Below are 26,724 nucleotides of genomic sequence, written 5' to 3' on the forward strand. Positions count from 1 at the left end.
TGCATGTTTTCAGATAATTATAAAAGATTGTTTTTTGAGAACAGTTTTATGTTGCTGAATTCTTAAGAAGTGTTTTTAAAGTTACAAACCAAGCAAGCCCTTAAATATTATCCTATTCTAGAATTCTCCCAACTGTTGGATGGGCGACATCTTCGTATGTGAGTTTTCTGGTTCTTTACATCTAATTTTGTTGATCGTTCTATCTATTTCTTGGGTTTGCAAGAGTTTCAGGAAGGGTCGAAATGAGACCCCAAAACGAAGTATTGGTAATACTAGGTTTCTGTATTACAAGCATACTCTGTTTTCTTGTTTGGGTTTGTGTCTTTTCAATCTTGTTCTGTCTTTATTGACCTGCTTTTATTAGTATAACAACACGTTTGGTCTCAAGAAAAGATTTTAACCATTCTTGATTTTGCACTCAGAACTCTTGCTTGGTTAGCAGTCTCTGTTTACTTGCACACCCAATTCTTGAAATCAAGTGAACCCAAGTTCCCATTTCCATTAAGACTTTGGTGGGGTTCTTAATTTTCAATTTGTTGTATTTGCCTTGTTATAGACTATGTTAATTACAAAAATCGAGACTCTTTACCACTTCAATTCGTGGTGTTGGATGTTGTTTCTGTCCTTTTGGGATTATTCTTCTGTTTTGTGGGGGTTTTTGGTAAGAAAGAGGGTGAAGACACTCTTTTTCAAGAACCCCTTTTAAATGGTGGTACCAATTTGAGTAATGGTACAGCATCTAACAAGTCCAATGGGGATCAAACCGTAACCCTTTATTTGAATGCTAGTTTTTTTAGTATCCTTACTTTCTCCTGGATTGGTCCTTCGATTGCCATTGGTAAGAAGAAAATATTAGACCTCGAGGATGTGCCTCAGCTTGCTGGTGTTGATACTGTTAGAGAGGCCTTTCCAATTTTTAGAAATAAGCTAGATCTGGTGGTAGTAATACTGGAGTCACCACGCTTAAGCTGGCCAAGGCATTGATTTTCACAGTATGGAGGGAGATTCTATTATTATTATTAGTTTCCTAGTTGGGACTCACATACACTGTCTCCACTGAGGTTCGAACCCCTGACCTCCCTTTGGGAAGTAGGAGCCTTATACCGCTAGGCCACAAGCCTGTTGGTAGGAAAATTCTATTAACAGTGTTCTTTGCACTGTTATACACATTGGCTTCCTATGTCGGACCACACCTAATTGACACCTTTGTTCAATACCTTAATGGAAGTCAAGTGTCCAAAAATGAAGGCTACTATTTGGTTTCTGCATTCTTCGTGGCAAAGCTTGTCGAGTGCTTAGCGATGAGGCATTGTTTCTTTAGGTTGCAGCAGGCTGGAATTAGGGCTAGGGCAGCACTTGTTGCCATGATCTACAATAAGGGTTTGACCCTATCTTGCCAATCAAAGCAGGGACACACTAGTGGGGAGATCATCAATTTCATGACGGTTGATGCTGAGAGGATTGGTGACTTTAGTTGGTACATGCACGATCCGTGGATGGTGATCTTGCAAGTTTTTCTGGCGTTGGGGATCTTGTATAAAAATCTTGGTCTTGCTTCAATTGCTGCATTTGTAGCTACTATACTTGTGATGTTGGCAAATATTCCACTAGGAAGGATGCAGGAGAATTTCCAGACTAAGTTGATGGCATCTAAAGATAAAAGGATGAGGTCAACCTCTGAAATCTTGAGGAACATAAGAATTCTCAAGCTTCAGGGGTGGGAGATGAAGTTCTTGCCTAAAATTATCGAGCACCGGAATATTGAGACTGGATGGTTGAGAAAATATTTATATACTTTAGTGATGACCACTTTTGTCTTCTGGTTTGCCCCTACATTTGTGTCTGTGGTCACTTTTGGTGCTTGTATGCTTATGGGGATCCCACTTGAATCAGGGAAGATACTATCTGCACTTGCAACATTTAGAATACTTCAGGAGTCTATATATAATCTTCGTGACACAATCTTCATGATAGCTCAGGTTAAAGTTTCCCTTGACCGAATTGCATCATTCCTTCGTCTAGAGGACCTGCAACCTGATGTTATAGAAAGCTTCCGAGAGGTAGTTCTGACACAGCATTTGAAATTGTTGACGGGAATTTCTCTTGGGATGTATCTTCCCCAAATCCAACACTGAAAGATATAAATTTAAGTGTGTCTCATGGCATGAGAGTTGCTGTTTGTGGTACTGTTGGGTCTGTCAAGTCGAGCTTACTCTCTTGTATTCTTGGAGAAATGCCCAAAGTATCTGGGAGCCTGAAGCTCAGTGGGACAAAGGCCTATGTTGCTCAGTCAACCTGGACACAGGGTGGAAAGATAGAAGATAAGAAACTGTTTGGTAAGGAGATGAATAGGGAAAAGTATGAGCAGGTTCTTGATGCATGTTGCTTAAAGGAGGACCTGGAAATTCTGTCCTTTGGTGATCAGACAGTTATAGGTGAAAGGGGAATAAATTTGAGTGGCGGGCAGAAGCAGAGAATACATATCACCCGCGCTTTGTACCACGATGCTGATATTTATCTATTTGATGATCCGTTTAGTGCTGTGGATGCTCATACAGGGACTCATCTTTTTAAAGTAACTATTCTTTTACATTTACACTCGTAACTATTTCTCTGTTTGAGCTACATATGTTCACATCTTTGTAGAAGAAATTCATTGTTTTTATTCAATTATAGCAAAATTAATTCAATGACAGCTTCTTTACCGGGACCAAAAAAAAAAAAAAAAAAAAAGAAGCAAAAAAAAAAAAAACAAAAAAATTACTTCCGTAAAAACTTTTAGTTTTTTCCAAATTCTATTTGTAACTATATATGCTCATACAATTGGGTTCATGTTGTCCTTATAGAATGTAAACATACTTTGAGGTAATTCTATCTCTCTCTTGAAATTCCATTTTCTATTACTCTGATTTGTGGCCTTTATTTCATCTTTTTTTATTTTTTATTTTTTTTTGGATTTCAACAATATACTGGTCAATCACCACGGTTTCTTTTCTAATCTTTGTAGGACAGGAATGTTTACTTTGATTTCTGGGGTCAAAAACAGCTATTTACGTTACTCAACCTGCTGCAGATCTCATTCTGGTGAGCTATTCATATTTTATTTTTCCCATGGCTTTTTATCCGTAGATGCAACTCATGGTATGTAACTAATTACTGCATCTTCAGATTATGAAAGATGGGAAAATTACACAAGCTGGAAAATACAATGAAATTCTCAATTTAGGAATCGGCTTTATGGAACTTGTAGGTGCACATGAGAAAACTTTATTGGCGCCCGATTCCATAGAGGAAGGGTCAGTCTCTGAAAATTCAACCATCAGCAAGGAAGGTATGGAGAGTGCTGAGAAGGTTGTTAAGAAACAGGATACTGTTAATGGTCATAATTTGGGGCGAAAAGGACAGCTTGTTCAAGAAGAAGAAAGAGAGAAAAGTTGAGATACCCCTCGGATCTGAGACACGGGTTGATCAGGCCCAGGCCAAAACCTGAGGGAATATCAAATAATTAATATTTTATAATGAACACGGAATACAAAATAAATTAAGAAATGAAATTAAAGCTGAAAGGAACTAAAAATAGAATCCGCAAAATATTATAATTATTAAAATCCATCAAACCCAAACTCCAAAACTCCATCAGTTTACAACTTGGGAATCCATCTCTAGTGGACCCCTATTAAACATCCAAACGGAAGATAGAACAACTGTAATAAACGTCCAGAAATAAAACTATAGAGAGAGCCTTACATCGTCGGAAGAATGAATAGAGACCTCTGCTCAGCACGAACACGTCTAAGCCTGGAACTGTCGTGTACCTGAAAAATAGAAGTGGATCAGGCCCACGCGCAAGTTCTATACTATTACAATCCAAACAGAGGCCCGATACGCATGTACATCATAAACAATTCAACAATAGCTAATAGTCCGTAAATATATATATAGTCACACTAAAGGACTCTCACTGGACTACAGGCCGATCTCAACCTGAATAGTGGTAACATGCTAAAACGCACACGAAGTGGGCATATGTACCTATACCTAAACAGGGTACACCTCCAACCATCGTAGCCAGCTACACATCCCGATGCATATACGTTCCCTAGCCATCGGTCCTGAGGCTCAAGCTCATACCGAGGCACCATAACAGTACATATATAAAACCCATCCAAAATCCCTGGTATTGCCGCTCAACAAGTAGTTGCCATGACAATACAAATCCACGGGACTTAACTTTTAGTTAATCCCATCCTTATTCCAAGTAGGTGGGTAATGGTATTGTTTTAAAAACCAAACCCATCCTTAGTATGCCACCGTCCCATATCGGTGCCTACTTTCCAATCCTCTAGTAGTCAATAATACCAATAAATCAAGTATATATCAACTAAATTCCAACATCCAACATTCAATGTTAGCAGTGATAAAATAAGCATTGATAAACAAGGTCACAACAACAACATATACATGCCCAATTTAAGTTGTTCCCTTTAGTCTGATATAAAGACAGAATTAATTAAAACTTCCATTTAACACCTTACAAATGACATACAGATATGTAGGGTATGTATCATAAAATCCTAACCTCCACAGTTGATACTAACTGTGATAATGTAAGCATCAAAACAATATTCACAGTATGTATGTAGACATGCTCAAATTATAGTGTTTCACAAAACCGATCTAGTGTTAAACTCAAATCCTCCTAATATTTAAGTTCCAACAGTTGCTATTACAGAAGTTAAGATAGCTATCATCTAGACCCATCCTTCCAATAATTTATACTAGCAGTGGTAAGGAAAAACGTGAACCATAGAACCACAATGCATCCACAAACATGCTTAGTCTAGGTTGAACAAGCATACAACACTACTGTAACTACCAGTTTCATAGCAAAACAGATATCATTTTAGTTTGGTTTAATCTTCATTAATCCTGAAATCATTTAAGAGTGCAAAGAGTATGAAGCCTAAGGGAAAGAGTAAGGATAGAATCTTGCCTTAGAAACTTTTGTTCAAAGTTTCAACGTCGTCTTCTTAAAAAAATCCCGGCGAGTTCCAAAACCCGGTTACTGTTCACGGGTACGAAACACTATTCCCGAACTCAAAATCTGATCTCCACCGTTCAGATTGTGCGACACTGAGTCATGAACCTATCCTCCAAATTTCAGCTCGAACGGACCACGGACGAAGCGGGATCGGATGCTTGATGAAATCTGGGCAGAATGGAAAAAAACCTGTGCGACCCAGTTACTGTTCCCGAGTATGAATCACTGTTCCCGAGGTCAAACTCTGATCTCCACCGTTCAGATTGTGCGTCACTGAGTCGTGAACCTCTCCTCCAAAATTCAGCTCGATCGGACCACGGACGAAGCGGGATCGGAGCTTTGATCAAACCTTGGCAGAATGTGAAAAACTGCGTTTTTCCTTCTCCACTTCCACAAAACGTGTGTTTTGTTTAAAAAAACCCTACACAGACGTCTACCTTATACTTATAGAGTTTCCTAAACCCTAGGTTCATTTAAGTCTAACTCACAATCTTAACCGGTCCATCTAATTAACGTAGAAACCTACGATGGCTATAATATAAAACCCCTAATTTATACTGTAATTAAAACCCTAGTGAGATATATTTACCTAATTACCCTATTCACCATTAAATACTTAATAAATAGTCTAATCGAATAAAATAATAATTAGTAAACCTAATTAAACCAAATAAGATACACATAAAATAAGACACACATAGAATAATTAAACCAATTACACTTAAACCATTAATGCCAATTAAATAATTAAAATACTAACAAGTAATTCCAATCAAATAACTAAACCAATTACACTTAAACCATTAATGCCAACTAAATAATTAAAACACTAACAAGTAATTCAAATCAAATAACTAAAAACAAATATCATTTAAATAAATTAAATCACCACAAAAGAAAACAATTAAGTACCTAATAAAAAAAATAATGACACATAATCAAATAAAATGCACTTAAATAATAAATTAAATACCATTAAATACCAGGAATATCCTTTTTAAAATTAGTAATCAAACTGTAACCCCTTATTTGAATGCTAGTTTTTTTAGTATCCTTACATTCTCCTGGATTGGTCCTTTGATTGCCATTGGTAAGAAGAAAACATTAGACCTTGAGGATGTGCCTCAGCTTGCTGGTGTTGATAATGTCAGAGAGGCCTTTCCAATTTATAGAAATAAGCTAGAATCTAGTGGTAGTAATACTGGAGTCACCACGCTTAAGCTGGCCAAGGCATTGATTTGCACAGTGTGGAGGGAGATTCTATTGACAGCGTTCTTTGTGCTGTTATACACATTGGCTTCCTATGTCGGACCATACCTCATCGACACCTTTGTTTAATACCTTAATGGAAGTCAAGTGTTCAAAAATGAAGGCTACTATTTGGTTTCTGCATTCTTCGTGGCAAAGCTTGTCGAGTGCTTGGCGATGAGGCATTGGTTCTTTAGGTTGCAGCAGGCTGGAATTAGGGCCAGGGCAGCACTTGTTGCCATGATCTACAATAAGGGCTTGACCCTATCTTGCCAATTGAAGCAGGGCCACGCTAGTGGGGAGATCATCAATTTCATGACGGTTGATGCTGAGAGGATTGGTGACTTTAGTTGGTACATGCACTATCCGTGGATGGTGATCTTGCAAGTTTCTCTGGCATTGGGGATCTTGTATAAAAATCTTGGGCTTGCTTCAATTGCTGCATTTGTGGCTACTGTACTTGTGATGTTGGCGAATATTCCACTAGGAATGATGCAGAAGAATTTCCAAACTAAGTTGATGGCATCTAAAGATAAAAGGATGAAGTCAACCTCTGAAATCTTGAGGAACATGAGAATTCTCAAGCTTCAGGGGTGGGAGATGAAGTTCTTGTCTAAAATTATCGAGCACCGGAATATTGAGACTGGATGGTTGAGAAAATATTTATATACTTTAGCGATGACCACTTTTGTCTTCTGGGTTGCGCCTACATTTGTGTCCGTGGTCACTTTTGGTGCTTGTATGCTTATGGGGATCCCACTTGAATCAGGGAAGATACTATCTGCACTTGCGACATTTAGAATACTTCAAGAGTCTATATATAATCTTCCTGACACAATCTCCATGATAGCTCAGGTTAAAGTTTCCCTCGACCGAATTGCATCATTCCTTCGTCTGGAAGACCTGCAACCTGATGTTATAGAAAAGCTTCCGAGAGGTAGTTCTGACACAGCATTTGAAATTGTTGACGGGAATTTCTCTTGGGATGTATCTTCCCCTAATCCAACACTGAAAGATATAAATTTAAGTGTGTCTCATGGCATGATAGTTGCTGTTTGTGGTACTGTTGGGTCTGGCAAGTCGAGCTTACTCTCATGTATTCTTGGAGAAATGCCCAAAGTATCTGGGAGCGTGAAGCTCAGTGGGACAAAGGCCTATGTTGCTCAGTCACCCTGGATACAGAGTGGAAAGATAGAAGATAATATACTATTTGGTAAGGAGATGGATAGGGAAAAGTATGAGCAGGTTCTTGATGCATGTTGCTTAAAGAAGGACCTGGAAATTCTGTCCTTTGGTGATCAGGCAGTTATAAGTGAGAGGGGAATAAATTTGAGTGGCGGGCAGAAGCAGAGAATGCAGATCGCCCGTGCTTTGTACCAAGATGCTGATATTTATCTATTTGATGATCCGTTTAGTGCTGTGGATGCTCATACAGGGACTCATCTTTTTAAGGTAACTATTCTTTGCATCTACACTCTTAACTATTTCTCTGTTTGAGCTATATATGTTCACATCTTTGTTGAAGAAAGTCACTGTTTTTATTCAATTATTGCAAAATTAATTCAATGACAGCTTCTTTACCGGGGAAAAAAAAAAAAATTTACTTTAGTAAAAACTTTTAGTTTTTTCCAAATTCTATTTGTAACAATTTTTGTTCATACAATTTGATTCATGTTGTCCTTATAGAATGTAAACATAGTTTGAGGTAATTCTGTGTCTCTTGGAATTCCATTTTCTTACTCTGATTTGTGGCTTTTATTTCATCTTTTTTAATTTTAAATTTTTTTTGGATTTCAACAATATTTTGGTCAATCACCACGGTTTCTTTTCTAATCTTGATATGACAGGAATGTTTACTTCGATTTCTGGGGTCAAAAACAGTTATTTACGTTACTCATCAAGTAGAGTTCTTACCTGCTGCAGATCTCATTCTGGTGAGCTACTCATATTTTATAATTTCCATGCCTTTTTATCCATGGATGCAACTCATGGTATGTAACTAATTACTGTATCTTCAGGTTATGAAAGATGGGAAAATTACACAAGCTGGAAAATACAAAGAAATTCTCAATTCAGGAAGCAACTTTATGGAACTTGTTGGTGCACATGAGAAAGCTTTATTGGCGCTCGATTCCATAGAGGAAGGGTCAGTCTCTGAAAATTCAACTATCAGCAAGGATGGTATGGAGAGTGGTGAGAAGGTTGTTAAGAAAGAGGATACTGTTAATGGTCATATTGATAAAGGAGATGATAATTTGGGGCCAAAAGGACAGCTTGTTCAAGAAGAAGAAAGAGATAAAGGTAGAGTTGGCCTTTCTATATACTGGAAATATATCACAACAGCCTATGGAGGAGTTCTTGTGCCCTTCATATTGTTGTCACAAGTTCTCTTTCAGCTACTTCAAATTGGGGGCAATTATTGGATGGCTTGGGCAACCCCTGTGTCAAAGGATGTGGCAGCTCTAGTTAGTGGTTCTACTCTCATAATTGTCTATGTTTCACTGGCTATTGGAAGTTCTTTCTGTATCCTTATGAGAGCTGTGCTTCTAGTTACGACTGGGTATAAGACAGCGACTCTACTATTCAATAGAATGAATTTGTGCATTTTCCGTGCCCCCATGTCTTTCTTTGATTCCACCCCTAGTGGCCGAATCCTGAATAGAGTAAGTGACTTTGTATTTGCTTCTTAGTAAGCATGTATTTATTTGTTTATTGTTATTATTATTTCATGTTTTAGTCATAATGACATTATAAATGGTGGAATTTTTACACTCACCAAAAAGTAAATCAGAAGTGCAGTATCTTTACTTGATCGAGTTGTTTTCTATGACAGGCCACCGACCAAATCACTGTGGACTTGAACATTCCATTTCAAGTTGGCGCCTTTGCTTTCACAATGATACAACTCCTGGGAATTATTGTAGTAATGTCGCAGGTTGCGTGGCAGGTCTTCCTTGTTTTCATTCCTATGCTTGCAGTCTGTGTCTGGCTACAGGTAGACTAACCTTATCTCTGCTTTTATTTTATTTTTAGTTGTTAGAATCTTATAATTTAATGCCTAAGCTGAAAGTACCTGTAGATTTATGACCTTTCGGGGTAAGAAGTAGTATTATTCCGCAGCGTTTGATGGGAAAAATCAGGGCAGTGTTTTCTTTTCTTCTCTATGTTGTGGTTGTATGAAGGTTGAACATCATTTTATCGTAAACTTCAATATATTCATGTTTGTTTATATTTGAATTCAGATGTTGAATCCTTGTTAATAAGATTCATATATTTCCTATTCGTAATTTCTAAATCTAAAGAATCAGAGGAAGCTTCTGATCAGTGATGACAATGTGGTAGATTTGGTATATAACACTCTTATCCCAAACTCTTCTTGTGATATGAAACTCCTTCCCAAACTCAATTTGATCTCCTTAACTTGGGGCTTGGGCTGGTTTGGTTCACTTAGCTATGCATTTATTTTATTTTTTATTAAAAAAAAAAAGATAATATTTTTTTGTTAAAAATTAATATATATATGTAAAGAAATATTTAACAATAGTATGCCCAAATTTCTTACTCAACCCCCTAATTCCCAACTTGAAAGAAGATTTCATTTTACTTTCTACACAACATAGGTACTGCTAAGATACAACATGTTTATGCCGACATGTCAAATTCTCAAAAAATAGGACATGGACATGGCGTGGACATTATTAATATATAAATATAAACTTTCATTTATATATCTATTGATTACAATAATTACAAAACTTTCATTACATTATAATTTCCATACTAAAGCTACATTGATATATAAAATACAATATGTTAGTTTTATATTAGACAAAGTGTGGGATTTATTGTATGAGTGTCTAGAATGTCTTGACCAAATGTCCAAGATTTGTCGCCAAATGCCTGAGATGTGTCGATTAAGTGTCCGAAATAATAAAAATGATTTTAAAATTGTGTCCTTAAATTATGGACACAATCATGAAGTATTAGAGATGTATTTAAGAGTGTCGATGAAGTGTCGGTGTCAAACACGGACACGACACCTCATAGAAGTGTCCATGTTTCTTAGTAGGTACGTATATCAGTATATGTGTAATGAGAATTGTTCTAATGATCTTATCAATTGCAGTAATATTACATCCCTTCAGCATGAGAATTGGCATAGTTAATTGCAGTATGCAAAGCTCCAGTTATACAACATTTTACTGAAACATTGTCAGGATCAACTACCATTAAGAGCTTTGACCAGGAATCGAGATTCCGGGACACAAGTATGAAATTGATAGATGGGAATTCTAGGCCCAAGTTTCATAGTGCTGGTGTAATGGAGTGGCTATGCTTTCGTTTGGATATGTTGTCTTGTATTGTATTCGTCTTCTCTTTGGTTTTCTTGATCTCTATTCCAGAGGAAACAATTGATCCGAGTAAGTGGTTCTTGTTTGTCAACTTCATTGACTATTGTTTCTTGCTCCATAGCAAATGGTGCACAAGGAATGCATTTCTCACTCTTTTTTTTCTTCATAAATTAAAGGCATTGCGGGATTGGCAGTGACATACAGACTTAATGTGAACATGTTACAAGCTTGGGTCATATAGAACATGTGCAATATGGAGAATAAAATTATATCAGTTGAAAGGATACTTCAATACACTTTTATCCCAAGTGAGCCGCCTTTCGTGATAGAAGCAAATGGGCCAAATCATAGTTGGCCATCACATAGAGCAATTGATATTCAAGATCTGCAGGTAATTTTCACTTCCATGCTATTTGTCTATTTTTTCTTAATGCAAAAATAGTTCCCCTATACTTTATGACCGTATATGTAATGGTTTTCAGCATGAATATAGGTCCGATATGCTCCTCATCTGCCACTTGTATTACGAGGCCTGACACGCACTTTTCCTGGAGGAATGAAGACTGGAATAGTGGGCAGAACAGGCAGTGGTAAATCAACTCTCATACATACACTATTCCGCATTATAATCCATTTCAAAGCTTTTTTTTTTTTAATTGTTGCAATAAAAAACATCGTATAAGAAAACCAGGCTACAAACACACTCACAATCAGCAATTCCACATGGCCTAGAGAGGAGAAGTTTGGACACCCTTAATTGTGTATACACATTATGAGAAAAACTGGGAGCACCTTTGTAACATATGGCATTCTAGAAAATGCTCTCTTTTCCTGGGTGTTTTTACAGAGAATAAAAAAATCTTGAGAATCAGAGATGAAATGAGGGCTATGAGAGAGAGAAAAAGAGAGACCTTGCCTGTATTAGTTATGTCCGCTTTTTCTTAAATTTCAAGGACTTTATTGCCATGCCAATCTCTAGGACGGCACATAAGCTGTGGTCACAAGGTAGAACATTGGCTCTGCTCATATAGAACAGGGTGTTTGAGGGGTGTGCCGTGGACATCCATCCCAGGGTGAGGATCGGACGGGGATATTGCTCAATCACGCCACCATTGTCGTCGGAGAGACGGCTGTCATAGGAGATAATGTGTTAATTTTTCATAATGTGACATTGGGTGGGACTGGTAAGACGTGGGGATAGGCATCAAAAAATTGGTGCGGGTTCAGTGGTGTTAAAGGAAGTGCCATCAAGGACCATTGCAGTTGGGAACCCTGCTAGGTTGGTTAGAGAGAAGGTGAACCCAATGGAGTGGCTATGCTTCCGTCTGGATATGTTGTCTTGTATTGTATTCGTCTTCACTTTGGTTTTCTTGATCTCTATTCCAGAGGGAGCAATTGATCCGTGTAAGTGGTTCTTGTTTGTGAACTTCAACTATTGTTTCTTGCTTCATGCCAAATGGTGTACAAAGAATGCATTACTAATTCTTTTTTTCTTCATAAATTGAAGACGTTGCGGGATTGGCAGTGATATACGGGCTTAGTCTGAACACGTTACAAGCTTGGACCATATTGAAGTTGTGCAATATGGAGAATAAAATTGTATCAGTTGAAAAGATACTTCAATACACTTCTATCTCAAATGAGCCTCCTCTTGTGATAGAAGCAAATAGGCCAGATCGGAACTGGCCATCACATGGAGCTGTTGATATTCAAGATCTGCAGGTAATTTCTACTTCCACGCTGTTTGTTTATTCTTTTTTAATGCAAAAATAGTTCCATATAATTTATGCCTGCATATTTAATGGTTTTGGGCATGAATATAGGTCCAATATGCTCCTCATCTGCCAATTGTATTACGAGGCTTGACATGCAATTTTCATGAAGGAATGAAGACTGGAATAGTGGGGAGAATAGGCAGTGGTAAATCAACTCTCATACAGACACTCTTCCGCATTATTGATCCAACAGCTGGACAAATTTTGATAGATAGTATCAACATTTGCTCAATTGGACTGCATGATTTGCGATCTAGATTGAGCATCATTTCTCAAGATCCTACCATGTTTGAGGGGACGGTACGAACCAACATGGATCCATTTGCAACGTACACAGATGAACAAATTTGGGAGGTAAGTTTGGAAGTTCTTTTCTCGAATTGATTTAAGATACTCTGTAATGTACTACGAACCAACATGGATCCACTTGCAATGTACACAGATGAACAAATTTGGGAGTGAGTTTGGAAGTTCTTTTCTCGAATTGATTTAAGATACTCTGTAATGTACACGTGTAGTTGGGACGGCTTAGTTAACTAACATCTATTTCAATTGCTTAAGCTCTCGACAAGTGCCAACTTGGAAATGAAGTTAGAAAGAAGGAAGGCAAGCTTGATTCAGCAGGTTTGTTCCTGCACCATTATATATTGAAGTTTTTTGAGAATTTCTTAAATCCATAAATTCTTATTTCCTCGAGTGTTTGTATGATGGTTGCAGCTAGCGAGGATGGAGATAATTGGAGTATAGGTCAAAGGCAGTTGGTCTGTCTTGGCCGTGTGATACTCAAGAAAAGCAAGGTCCTAGTGATTGAAGAAGCTACTGCATCAGTTGATACTGCAACTGATAATCTGATTCAGAAGACCCTTAGGCAACACTTTACTGATTCCACCGTCATAACCATTGCACATCGAATAACTTCTGTACTTAATAGTGACATGGTTCTACTTTTAAATAATGGTTTGTCTCCTCATTAGTCTCTTATAGTAGACTATTTGGGTATAATCTTCTTGATTTGTGCAGGAGTTATTGAGGAGTATGATTCTTCAACAAAGTTGCTGGATAACAAGTTGTAGGGGTTCTTTTTTGCTAAGTAATAAAATAGTAATAAAAAGAGATATCAGGAATACAAATACGAAGGAAAACAGAGGAGATGCTTAGTGTAGGAGGAGGAGAAGAAGACCAATTAACTAGATCTAGATGGTGGTATGGCGAATATACAATGTGATAACTTTTCTTTAGTTCGGAAGGGTTGCTTCTTTCTTCATAAGACAGTGCCATTTATAAATCAAGATTCCATTGGTCATTATCCAATGGTCCCCTCTATGCATGGTTTCTCGCATGCATCATCCCCAATCCAAATTGCGTGAATAATCCTGAAGACTTAAGGGGCTGAATGGTCTAATCCTTTCCTCGAGCCTTGGCCCATGTTGCCATGTCACTTCTCCCTTAATCAGGGGCATTAAATGTTGTTTGGCCGTCGATTGGTCAAGCTTGACACAACATTAATTGTGATTTTAAGGTTTGCTGTCACAACGTGTATAATCCCATCATTTTGTTAGTTGGGCCTTACTGAGAGCAAAGGCACTTCTTGACTTCTCATCCGCCAATCCAAGATCCTCCTAAGTTTCCTAAACATGGACTCCTATAACACAAAGATCCTACCTCATCTTGTGCTATGGAGCTCCGATCTTTTAGGACAGTATCGTCTGGCGTAACATCGGGATTTGGAATGCTCGAAGATCGACTTCTCGAGGTTTACTGGGCCTGGAGCGATGCCAGGGCTTAGAGTGCTCGAGATTTGATCTTTCGAGGCTTAGGGGCCTGGAACGATGCCATGGCTTAGAGTGCTCGAGATTTGATCTTTCGAGACTTGGGAGCCTGGAGCGATGCCAGGGCTTAGAGTGCTCGAGATTTGATTCTTCGAGGCTTGGGGGCCTGGAGCGATGCCAGGGCTTAAAGTGCTCGAGATTTAATCTTTCGAGGCTTGAAGGCTTGGAGCGATACTAGGGCTTAAAGTGCTCGAGATTTGATCTTTCGAGGCTTTTGACTTTTTAACTTGCCACGGAGGGTTTGGCTAGGGTTGTTTTGACTTGTCAACGTGCCACCTCAGCGTCTGATAAGTGACACCCACATTTTGCCCCCCTGCACGTGCGATGATTCAAAATGAATTATTGCGCGTGCAAGACTAGGCTTCTAGGGCATTTATTGTTTCGAGGGGGCGGAAGAGACGCGAGCATGAAAGGTCGCCTCCAGTTATTAATGCGCCGTCTGTTGCCGATTTGATTTTTGGGAGTTCCCGAGGCAAGAAGGTTATTAAAAGGGAGATAGTGAAGAAGTGAAGGGTTACTTGTGAAACAAACTTAAAAAATACAGAGATTACCTGAACCTCCATCGTCGCCGGAGAAGAGATCTCACGAAAGTTTAGAGCTCTTTGGTGCATTGTTTGCTTAGTGAAAAGGAACTGCCATCATGGTTAGCAAGAAACAAGAGTTATGCAAGAAAGATTGCCCTCCGCCAAAGGTACCAGCAGATTCGGAATGGCGACGGGCGCCATTTTTTTGGAAAAAGTGACCTGTTTTGGCACCGGGCAAACAAAGCTGTGGTCGCCGGCGAACCACTTGAAGTGGTTGAATTAATGGAGGAGGAAGTTGAAATGAACCTGGCTCCTCGCATCCCTGCGGATACAACCTTGCTATTTGGCATTGCGCAAGGGCAATATCCGTGGTCCTATGTGAACTTCAACAATCACATAAGTCCAGTCCATAGTTGGGAAAAATGGACGGACGCGATCCTTGCAAATCCGGAGTACGAGGCAATCTTGGATGCAACAAGCTTAACACCCTCGATTAAGCTGTTTCGCCAAATACACATCCCTCGCGACACTGCAGGTTTATGGGATTTAACCTCGCGATGGAGCTCAAGCTCGCATACTTTCATTACTGCGTGGGGAGAGTTCACTCCCACGATTGAGGATATGAGCTAGTTGTTAGGCTTACCTTTTCAAGGGGTGGAAAATCCTAGTTCTTGGGAGTTCGTGCAAGCTGAAGAGACTCTTGCTCATGATCTCGAGACAGCACTGGAGAAAACTAAAGACTTTAAATCGCTGTGGGGCGCACAGGGTGTTCGCCATGCTGAGCGAGGTAAGGGTACACGCAAGGCCACTCTGGGGGCGTTGGTGCGATATTATTTTAAGGATTTCCCCATGACAAAAAAGAATCTCACAGATGAGGGGAGAAAAGGAATTCCAGGTCCTTGGGCTGATCATTCGTCCAGTCTCGCGGCTTACCTACTATGTTGGCTATCGAGATATCTGTTCGAGGGGACTTCGGAGGATGCTCCACAGCCACGACTTGTGGATCTGGCGGTGAAGCTGGCGAGTGATGTGAAGGTGGCCCTCGCACCTCTCTTTTTTTAGAACATTATACCAACGACTCAACATGGTGTGGGAAGACATGGGCCAGTCTGTGGGGCGCTATGTCCATTGCTCGTACGCGTCTACCATATATCTACAAATGTTCTTATACGAGAGGTTCCAATCTTATGCTCCCATCCCCGCAGACCTAGCTGTAGACGAGGAGGTGGTGCGAGGCATGAGATGGCATGGTCGGTCGCCACGAGGACGGCTAGGATATGCCTTGGACCAAAGCTTCCAATTCATAAGTCGCCCTTATGTGATGGACCTGCCTAGGGCTAAAACTCTGTCCATGTACTTTGATGATAACGAACACATTCCAGTGGGTGCTTATCGCTTGAATGCGAGCAAAGTGTTGGTGTTCTTGTTCTTGTTGGGAAGGGGGTCAAATAGCAAAGACATATAACCCTCGCAGAGTTCCTCTGCAATTTGGTTACGATAGGGAGTACTTTTGCAATACATTTTTGTGGAGGACGAGGACTCTTACGAGAGCAGCTTCGCGAGGTTTGTAGCAGATCATATTGGGCTACTCTACAAAGGAATTGGCGGCGTCTTCTTGCCAGGAAGAGGCAGGGTCCCGAGGTGTACAGAGACGGCTCGCTCGCTATGGGCAATAGAGTTAGCGAGCTGAAAAGATTTTTGTCAGAGTCCGGCCCATCGCGCAAAGGCACTGGTGATCTATTCGGGGGACTACTCACTGAAGCCTCCAATAGCATTTAACAAGGGGGAGCTCTGCAGCTTCGCGCCTAATCCTGCACCCATTGCGACGCAACAAGGGGAATCTTCCCAACCTGCCGCGGCCACCGCTAACCCTACCACGGAGACAGCCCCAGCGCCTGTCCATAGGCGCAAGACGAGGGCAACTTCACGCGCGAACCTTGCCCCCCCCAACAAACGCGCAGCTGTAAGTGTTGCAGAGCCACCTACTGCTAGCGTGGGGGAGGAATGGGCAAGGCCTGCAGCGCCAAGTACATCTAGACCCATGGCCTCCGCGAGCAGAATCCCACTCGTGGATGAACAAACCGAGAATGAGGATACCACTACTTCCGAAGATGATGGCGAATAGCCTCTCGTTGGAGAGTATGGCTTGATGGCTGCAGCCTTTGGGCCAGGGCAAGGGGAATCGCACAGGCTTCACCGGGTACGCGATGGTGGAATTGACACCACTGTCCATGATATAAGTTCAGGTAATGTACTTGCTTCTGACAGTGAATTTCCAAATTTACCTACTTTTGATTTTATGAAAACTTTAGGTGAGCGTGCCCTGTATTGTGATGGTTAGGAGGACACTTCAATGGGTGTGAGAGAGGAGGAAATGGAAGAGCTCGCGACGGATTTCTCGCCTCTCATCAATATTCGAGACGTACCTGTGCGCACACATGCCGCTGAGGTAGCAGAGATGATGTGAGGATATGTGCGTGCTACAGCGCCACCTCAAGCGAGCGCCACTAACGCCGAGGGCACGGTACTTCCACAACAGGGGGAAAATATATCTAAAGATGCTACCCCGATGGGGGCTAAGAATGGGTCAGAATTCCTAAATCCTGAGGTGACAAGTAATTCAGGCGATGCTGAGGTTGGGTCACCCAGGGGCGAAATTGTAGAAGAGGCCCCGCGAGGCAATACAAATACAATGTCGAGCTCGCCTATAGAGGTACGAGAGCCTTCTCCCTTGAGAGATGAACAGATGGGAGAGCACCTCTCTTCCGGGATGGGGGAGGCCTATGAGCGAGACCTCCAAGTCTCACCTTTAGAGACACAGGAGACAGAACAGGCCCCTTTGGTAAACGAGGATGTGTTGCAAGAGGGAAAGGGTTCAAACCTCTCATTTAATGGAGTTACAATCTTCACCAGTCCTCTTGGTGCCACAGCCGCAGACTACTGCGAGGGATGCCACAGCTACCCCAGTGAGGTAGTCCACAGCTCCCACCGTTGAGCAAACTACAACAGAGAGGACTCCTAGCCCTCTTGGCGAGCCAACCTCGGGGGTTGAGCAATGCGCTGGGAGTGACACAGGGCCACAAGCTGCAAATGCGGAGACGGAGTGGATGGGTATGCCATTCCCTCGCGCCTACGTACAATTCCTCGAGGCGGCCCTTGCACATCATCCCAAGGTTGTGCAATTTTTTTCATCGTGCCATGCATATGTGTGGCACTCGATGTACCTATGCCTTGGGAAAATTTTGGAGATTTTTGCAGAAATCGAGCAGGGCGCAACCAATGAAAACCTTATCCAAGAGGCTACACTCCTTTTGCATGATGTTCAGAGGCTCGAGGTTCCGGTTTCATGGCTACGAAGACGATTGTCTGTGGTTGAGAAGTGTTTGCGGCAGCGACTGCTCACACTGTGCCTTTGAGAAGTGCAGGCTCGTATTGGCAAATTAGAGGGGGAGCTCACACAAGAGTGAGAGAGCCTAGAAGTATTGACAGCATATTCACGAGAGCTCGATGATGATTACTCGCTACTGTCATCATATAGGGACTAGACTTGTAGACTACTCTTTTGATTATGTAAATGAGTCAAGGACTCCACAATTGTAATTGAACAACATTGAATAAAAACAGTAACTGTCATTCAGGATAGCCAAGTTTAACAAAAGTATGGCTTGAGCCAAACATTATTAATGGGGTTATAATCAGAGCCCTCGAGTATGCAATAGCCACTATCACTAGCTGACTTGACAATATAAGGGCCTTCCCAATTAGGCGAGAACTTGGGAGTTGAGAGGCCGCGCATAATGTGTGGAGCAGCTTTAAGAACGAGCTGGCCAGGTTGGAACTGTCGAGGTTGAACATGCTTGTTATATGCTCGCGCTATGTTGCGTTGGTACTGTTGGAGGTGCTGCAGGGCTAGCTCGCGTCACTCATCAAGGGCCTCCAACTCAATATCCCGTGACAAAGGAACGCCGCTGCGCGAGGCGAACTGCGCCGCGAGGACTGCAATATCAATGGGCAAAACAACTTCCGTTCCGTAGACGAGAGAAAACGGAGTTTAACCTGTGGAATGCTTGGTGGAAGTGCGATAAGCCCAGAGTGCTAGAGGCAAATGCTCTACCCAAGTGCCAGGCTTTTTTTCGAGCGTTCTACTTAAGATGCGAATGAGATTTTTGTTTGAAGCCTCTGCTTGGCCATTACCCTGCGGGTAATATGGCGATGAACGCTTATGGTGGACATTGTACTGCTTAAGCAATTACTTGACTTTGTGATTAATGAAAGGAGTACCATTGGTGGTGATAAGGTAATGAGGGATCCTGAAGCGGCAAATGATATTCTCTTGTATGAAAGCCGCGACGGCCTCGCTAATGGCATGCTTAAGGGGGATCGCCTCGATCCATTTAGTGAAGTACTCTGTTGTAACAAGAATCCACATGTGGCCTCGCACCGGTGGATGGATTGGCCCAATAAGATCCAGCCCCCATGTGTGGAATGGCCAAGGGACTTCGACAGGATGGAGGGGTGTAGCTGGTGTATGGATCTGGTGATGATGATGTTGACAATGTCAACATTTCTGTACATGAGACTTGGCATCGCGCTCCATAGTAGGCCAATAAATTCCTTTTTGTAACAAATACGCGAAAAGCTTGCGTGAGCCTTAATGTTCCAACTGGTGAGCCTCCTTGAGAGTTTCCATGGCGTTATTGCGAGATAAACATCGCAGATATGTACCATTGAGGGTTCGCCGAAAAAGTTCACCTTCCCTAACCTCGAATCGTGCGGACTTCCTTTTGAGCTTTGCAGCAGCTTGTTTATCCTCTGGAAGGGTACCATGTGCGAGGAAATCAATGAACGGGTGACGCCAATCAACCATCTCGAGAATACAAGATTTGGACTCGTCTATTACAGCCTGACATCGCGGGCAGGTACGTTGCAAGGAATTGGCCTGAGCTGCTATATCTAGCAAAAAATAACCCTGACGCTGGAGGCATTGGTACAACGCTAAAGGTGTGGCACAGTGCTGCTCGTGAGTCGCTATGAGCTGGAATGATTTCAATTGTGTGAGAGGTAGCGACCCTGTCCGCTGTTTGAGCTGGCTAATGATTGGGGCTCGCCAATCATTGTCTGGAACAGTTTGGGCCTGGAAGAGCTCGGCGATGATAGCTGGACCAATGCGTTTTGTGATGCGGATCTCAATCATGTCATCTGTAATGGTCAGCTTTGAAGCTAACATGGCGAAGGCATCTGGGTACCTGTTATTGGAACGAGGTACATGCAAGAAACGAACGGAAGAGAATCTCGCAAGGAGCTTTTAAATAATGGTACGATAAGATGCGAGGGAAGGCTCGTGTATAGCATACTCACCCGTTACCTGTTTAACAACCAACTTGGAATCCCCGCATACACATAAATGCGAGATACCTTTGTCGAGGGCTGCGAGGAAGCCAAGAATGAGCGCTTTATACTCAGTTTCATTGTTAGAACAACGAAAGGCTAGCTTGAAAGCCGTAGTGACCTGCTGAGTTGGCGAGGTAAGAACAATGTCTGCCCCGCCACCCGTGCTAGTGGAAGACCCATCAAAAGCTAGTTTCCATTCACCGTGACAATCTACGATGGCAGCCACCTGGAGCTTGTCGAGGGGCAATGCTTCGTCGAGAGGCTCATGCCTCTGTTTGGGGAACTGCGCGAGCAAATCCACTAAAGCCTGGCTCTTAATACCCTGCGGTGCATAACAGGTAATGTCAAACTTCGAAAGAGCTAAAAGCCATCGCGACGCCTTCCCTGAAATGATTGGCTTAGAGAGGAGGTGCCGATACGGGTCACATTTTGTGATCAAATGGATGCAATGAGCCATGAAGTAATGCCTAAATTTCTGTGCAGCGAAAACAAGGGCAAGGCAGTGACGCTCGATAGCTGAATAACGAGCCTCAGCCTCGCGTACAAGGCGACTGAGATAATAGACTGGCCGTTCTTGCCCGTCGACTGTTTGTGCGAGAAGGGCCCCAATAGACTTGTCAGTTGAAGTGAGATAGAGAAGCAGAGGCTGCTCCCTAACATGTGGGTGCATGGTGGTTGAGGAGGCAAGAATGGTCTTGATCTTCTCAAAGGTTGCTTGATGAGCCGCTGTCCAAAGGAATTTGGCATTGCCTTTGATCAAAGTGCTAAAAGGATGAGAGACTTCTACTAGAGCTGGTATGAACCTACGCAAATACGAAACTTTGCCCGAAAAGCTTTTTAGCTGTTTGAAAGAGCAAGGGCGGGGCATATCTGTGATTGCACGAGCTTTGGTGGGATCGAGGTCGATTCCCTGGCGATGCACCGAAAAGCCCAAAAAATTGCCGCGACGTACCCCAAACGCGCACTTAAGGGGATTCATGCGTAGATTGTACATACGGCATCGCTCAAAGACGCGACGCAAATTGTGGAGATGATCCTCTCGCCGCTTGGATTTCACAACCAAGTCATCGACATAATCTTCCATTGTATGATGTAGTATATTGTGAAAGATGGCAGTCATGGCTCTTTAATATGTGGCTCCAGCATTTTTTAACCCGAAGGGCATGACAGTGTAATGGAAATTACCAAGTGATGTCCGGAACGCAGTTTTGTGGGCATCTCCTTCGGCCATCCGTATCTGATTGTAGCCGCTGTACCCGTCCATGAAGGAAAAAAGTGAATGCCCAGCCGTTGCATCAACCAGCATGTCAATGATAGGAAGAGGGAAATCATCCTTTGGGCATGCCTTGTTGAGATCGCGAAAATCAACGCAGATCCAAATTTGTCTGTTCTTCTTTTTCACAGGAACAATATTTGCCAGCCAAGTGGGATATAAGATTAGCCTAATGAATCCTGCAAGGAGCAAATTTTCGACCTCTGTCAGGTCTATAGACGCGAGGTGCTTGTTTGACAGGGTGCGAGCCTGGGATGGTACTGAGATGATGTGTCATGAGTTGGGGATCAAGTCCTGGCATCTCGCTATAGGTCCATCCGAAGACGTCCGAGAATTCCTTCAGGAGACAAATAAGGCCATCATGCAACGATGGGTCCAATTGCGAGGAAATGAAAGTTGCCCGTGGTTCTCATCCTGCAGGGGCAAGATTGACTTCCTCGAGATCTGACAATTGCAGTGGCTCCTCTTTTACACTCGTAGACTCAACTCATAAACGATAGACGTATAGCCCATCCGGCAGCCTTACTCGTTTGCACTCCCGCGAGGTAACGGCCTCTGCACCGCGACGAGGAATATACGGCTGTGGCGGGTAAAAAATGCCCTGCTGTACATCCTCCCACTTGGGTAGCGGAGTACGAATTATATGCGTCTCTGCTTTTTCATCCTCATCATCTAACTCATCAAAGAAAAGAGCCTCAGTAAAGTGTGCCTCATGCTTGGCAAAAGGCCTATCAGAGCATGGAACTGTGACGACCTTATTACCCAAGATGCCTTTAAAACATTGATGGTAGGTAGAAGCTACAATGCTGAAACGGTGCATCCACACCCGTCCGAGGAGTACATGATAGGATGTATCAGCTTTGATAACATGGAATTTGATGGGAGCTCGAAATCTACCAACCGCGAGATCAACATTTACATAGCCAAGGGTCTGGTGGGATTCATTGCCAAAACCATAGACCTCGATGGCTTCTTTGACAAGGCGATCTTGGGGCAAACCAGCTTTTTGAAAGGTGGCCCATGGCATGATGTTGACGGAAGACCCGTTATCGAGAAAAGCGCACCGGAACTCCCTACCATTGAGTTGCGCAGTGACATAGAGTGGACGATTCTGAGGAGTAGATACCCTTTTGTCAGATTCAGAGAAAGAAATGGTCGATAGAGCCTGGTGGGAGGAGGGTTAACTTGATGAAGCGGCTGCACAGCACTATTCTTCGCTGTGTTGCGTTTGAACCTTTGATTGGGCGGGGTTGGTTTCTTCCAGCTCGTCATAATACGTGACCACAGCCACACCGCGATGACGGGGGTATGGATTGCACCGCACATCCTTTGGCGCGGTCAACTCGAGATCACCACCTTCGAGCCGTTGCTAAAAAATTCGCCTGAGAGTCCTGCATGCGCTTGTTGGATGTGAAGTGGCTTGGTAGAAGATACAAAAGTTTGGACTCGCATGATCCTACGCGGTCGGCTCTTTGTGAGGGACGGGTAGCACGACTACACCATGCTTGACCCACTGCTCGAGAGTACTGGCAACTTCTTCCATATATACCGGGAATGGGGGAGGCTCATTTGCTCGCTCAGCTCGAGATCCCTTGGCCCTGACATCTGTCTCGCGACGTTTTTTGGCCCTGTCATTGCGAGGAGCAACTGGCATGTCCTTGCGAGTGACCTGTCCAGCGACCTCTGCCTTGGGAGGTGTAAGATCTTTACAAATGTTTCGTACAGCCGTGGTGAGATCACTGAAGCTGTTGAGACCCAGATTGACCAAGTGAATCATGTAGGTTTTAGTCATGCCTTGTATGCAAATATCAACCAGATCCCTTTCACTGCCACCCTCAAACCATTCCCTCGCACCGGTCTGGAAACGAGAAATGAACTTAAGGGGCTCCTCATAAGATTCTTGCGTTTCTTTGGTGAGAAAGAGAGTGGTGACCCTCTCGATGGCTTGACCAAACTTGTCGTGGAACTTCTGGGAAAGTTGTTGCCAAGTGGTGACCGAGTCTGGCTCGAGACTACGAAACCATCTGTAAGCGAGCCCGGTGAGAGACTTGGAGAATTCTCACAGGCGTAAGATGTCGTCATGGCTATGCTGGCCTAGAGATTCCACGAATCTTTGCAAGTGCTCATTGGCATCCCCTTTGACGCCATCATACCTGGGAAACTTTGGGATTATGTACCCCTGTGGGTACAGTGTCTGAGCCAGGCTTTTTGGGTATGGAGGCTCCGTACGCAAAACTAACGCACGTGCAGTCGATGGGGCATGCTTCATGAAAAAATCACGTAGCATGGATTCAGTGACATATTCCGAGGAGGGGTTTGCCGGTGGAACTAGTTGAACTGGGGTGGGTTGGGCTTGCGTCGGTGCATACCATAGCGGTGGCACGTAAGTAGATGAACTGCCTGGCTAGTCATGCTCAGGAAGGGCCACTCTAGTGGGAGAAACAGTTTTGGCTCGTGCACTCTGCATGATCAAGGCTTCCAACCTATCAAGGCGGTCGTTAAGATCACGGTTGGACTGCAACAACTCCTCATGAACAGAGGGGGCCGCTGAACTTTCCGGCATTGTGACATGTGGTGCACGGGCATTGGAAGCATGTGACGGTACCTGGGATTGAAAAGGAACGCCACCGCCACCCCCAACAGAGGGCTCTGAATGGTGAGTCGGCATATCCTGTGATTCCATCTGCTACACTGATATCCCCAGCGGAGTCGCCAAAATGTAGGGGTTCTTTTTTGCTAAGTAATAAAATAGTAATAAAAAGAGATATCAGGAATACAAATACGAAGGAAAACAAAGGAGATGCTTAGTGTAGGAAGAGGAGAAGAAGACCAATTAACTAGATCCAGATGGTGGTAGGGCGAATATACAATGTGACAGTTTTTCTTTAGTTCGGAAGGGTTGCTCCTTTCTTCATAGGATAATGCCATTTATAGATCAAGATTCCATTGGTCATTATCCAATGGTCCCCTCTATGCATGGCTCCTTGCATGCATCACCCCCAATCCGGATTATGTGAATAATCTTGAAGACTTAAAGGGCTGAAGGGTCTAATCCTTTCCTTGAACCTTGCCCCATGTTGCCATGTCACTTCTCCCTTAATCAGGGGCATCAAATGTTGCTTGGCCGTCGATTGGTCAAGCCTGACACAGCATTAATTGTGATTTTGAGATTTGCTGTCACAACGTGTATAATCCTATCATCTTGTTAATTGGGCCTTGCCGAGAGCGAAGGCACTTCTTGATTTCTCATCCGCCAATCCAAGATCCTCATAAGTTTCCCAAACATGGACTCCTATAACACAAAGATCCTACCTCATCTCGTGCTAAGGAGCTCCGATCTTTTAGGACAGTATCGTTTGGCGTAACACAAGGATTTGGAATGCTCGAAGATCGACTTCTCGAGGCTTACTGAGCCTGGAGTGATGCCAGGGTTTAGAGTGCTCGTGATTTGATCTTTCGAGACTTGAGGGCCTAGAACGATGCCAGGGCTTAGAGTGCTTGAAATTTGATCTTTCGAGGCTTGGGGGCCTGGAGCGATGCCAGGGCTTAGAGTGCTCGAGATTTAATCTTTCGAGACTTCAGGGCCTGGAGCGATGCCAGGGCTTAAAGTGCTCGAGATTTGATTTTTCGAGGCTTTTGACTTTTCAACTTGCCACGAAGGGTTTGGCTAGGGTTGTTTTGACTTGTCAACGTGCCACTTCAGCGTTTGATAAGTGACACCCACACAAGTCATCCTTTTCATTTGCAAAGATCGTAGCAGAGTATAGTGCAAGGTCAAATTCTAATTTTGAATAGCTCACAAATTTGCGCGATGATGACGAAACTAGGCACGGGTCACTATCTCAATTTTACTCTTTTGGACAGAATAGTTTCTTGTTCTATTATTTGAATATTAGAGGGAAATAAAATAGCAAAATCATAGGTGTACGTAAATTCCATGTAAAATGCTGTTGTAGTGTAGTACACTATTATAATCTAGTAATATATGATTCCGTGTAATAAATTCAAGTATGTTTTGTTTACAATGGAACGAACTGTACGTGGACTTCATTTTTGATCTAGCAATACATTTTTTTTACCACAAATTTTCTTAAGCATCTATATGTTGAAAAATAAAATACACATTTTATCACGAGTACCAAACAGGAGCAGCAGTTGTATTAGTGTACTGCACTACAACAGCAAGACATCCTAGTACACTTGTGTAGAGAGTTGTATACATAATACAGTATTAGAGATATGTAATTATGAAAACAATTTTTTGAAAAACAGAAAACGGTAAATAAAGTTCTTATTGGTTCAGTTTTTAGAAAATTATTTTTTAAAAATTTAGTTATGCCTGCTTTCAGATAATTATAAGAAAATTGTTCTCTGAGAACGGTTTTATATTCTTTGAATTCTTAAGAAGTGTTTTCAAAGTTACAAACTAAGTAAGTCCTTAATTGTTACCCTATTCTAGAATTCTCTCACCCGTGGGTTGAATAGGCGACATGTAGGTGATACAGAGCCTTGTATCCTTTAAAACTCGCTTGTTTTATTTGACTTGACTTTTAATCCTCCTATTTTCAAAAAATCTCTCATTTTATTTAACTTGACCTTCAATCCTTCTCTAGTTTATCGGGCTAACTTAGCACTTTATGGTTACTGACTACAAATATTTTGGTTCATCGTTGATGCACTCAGAAATCATCTTCATAATCAACTTGGAGTAATAATCAACCTAATGGTGATATTGATAAATTCCAAGAGTTCAAGCAGATTGATTTGAGTTATAATTCACAAATCAACAATATTTTCAATTTTCAATCAATTGGTTTCACTCAACCAATTGAATGTCGGTGAGAATTTCCTAGTTCAAGTTGTCATCATCTCATGATTAGCATTATTTTTTCTAAGAAGGTTGCATATTTTGGGACCCATTTTTGTGTTTGTAATCCAAAAATTTGAAATATTAAACCAAACGTACTAATCACATACTAATTTGCTTCTGAGTTGGTGAAACTTGTGTATCATTTTATATTATATTAAAATAAATACTTAAAAAAAGTTTAAGTAAACACACACTCAGTCTGTATAGCATTCACTACAACTTTACCATAAATTTACTCTTTTTTGTATGTGACCATTAAAAATAAAAATAAAAATAAAAATAAAAAATTTCTTCATACACAGGTAAGTATTGCTTGCAGACTGTCTGGCCAACGCTTGACTTTAAAGCCAAATTAATACTTTGAATAAAATAGTAATTTAAAATTACTATTTTATAAGTGTTGTAGGTGGTAATTAGTATG

The 26,724-nt window shown here is 42.0% G+C and overlaps 2 pseudogenes; both read left to right on the forward strand.

Moving 5' to 3' along the window:
* Window positions 1-139: 139 nt before the first annotated feature.
* Window positions 140-5,826, forward strand: LOC132309924 (ABC transporter C family member 3-like; annotated as a pseudogene).
* On the forward strand, window positions 3,172-25,428 carry LOC132309925 (ABC transporter C family member 3-like; annotated as a pseudogene).
* Window positions 25,429-26,724: the final 1,296 nt, after the last annotated feature.

This window comes from Cornus florida, unplaced genomic scaffold (genome assembly GCF_030987335.1).
Source record: "Cornus florida cultivar Cherokee Brave unplaced genomic scaffold, ASM3098733v1 CherokeeBrave_3.0.0_Hap2_Chr05, whole genome shotgun sequence".
Taxonomy (NCBI): domain Eukaryota; kingdom Viridiplantae; phylum Streptophyta; class Magnoliopsida; order Cornales; family Cornaceae; genus Cornus; species Cornus florida.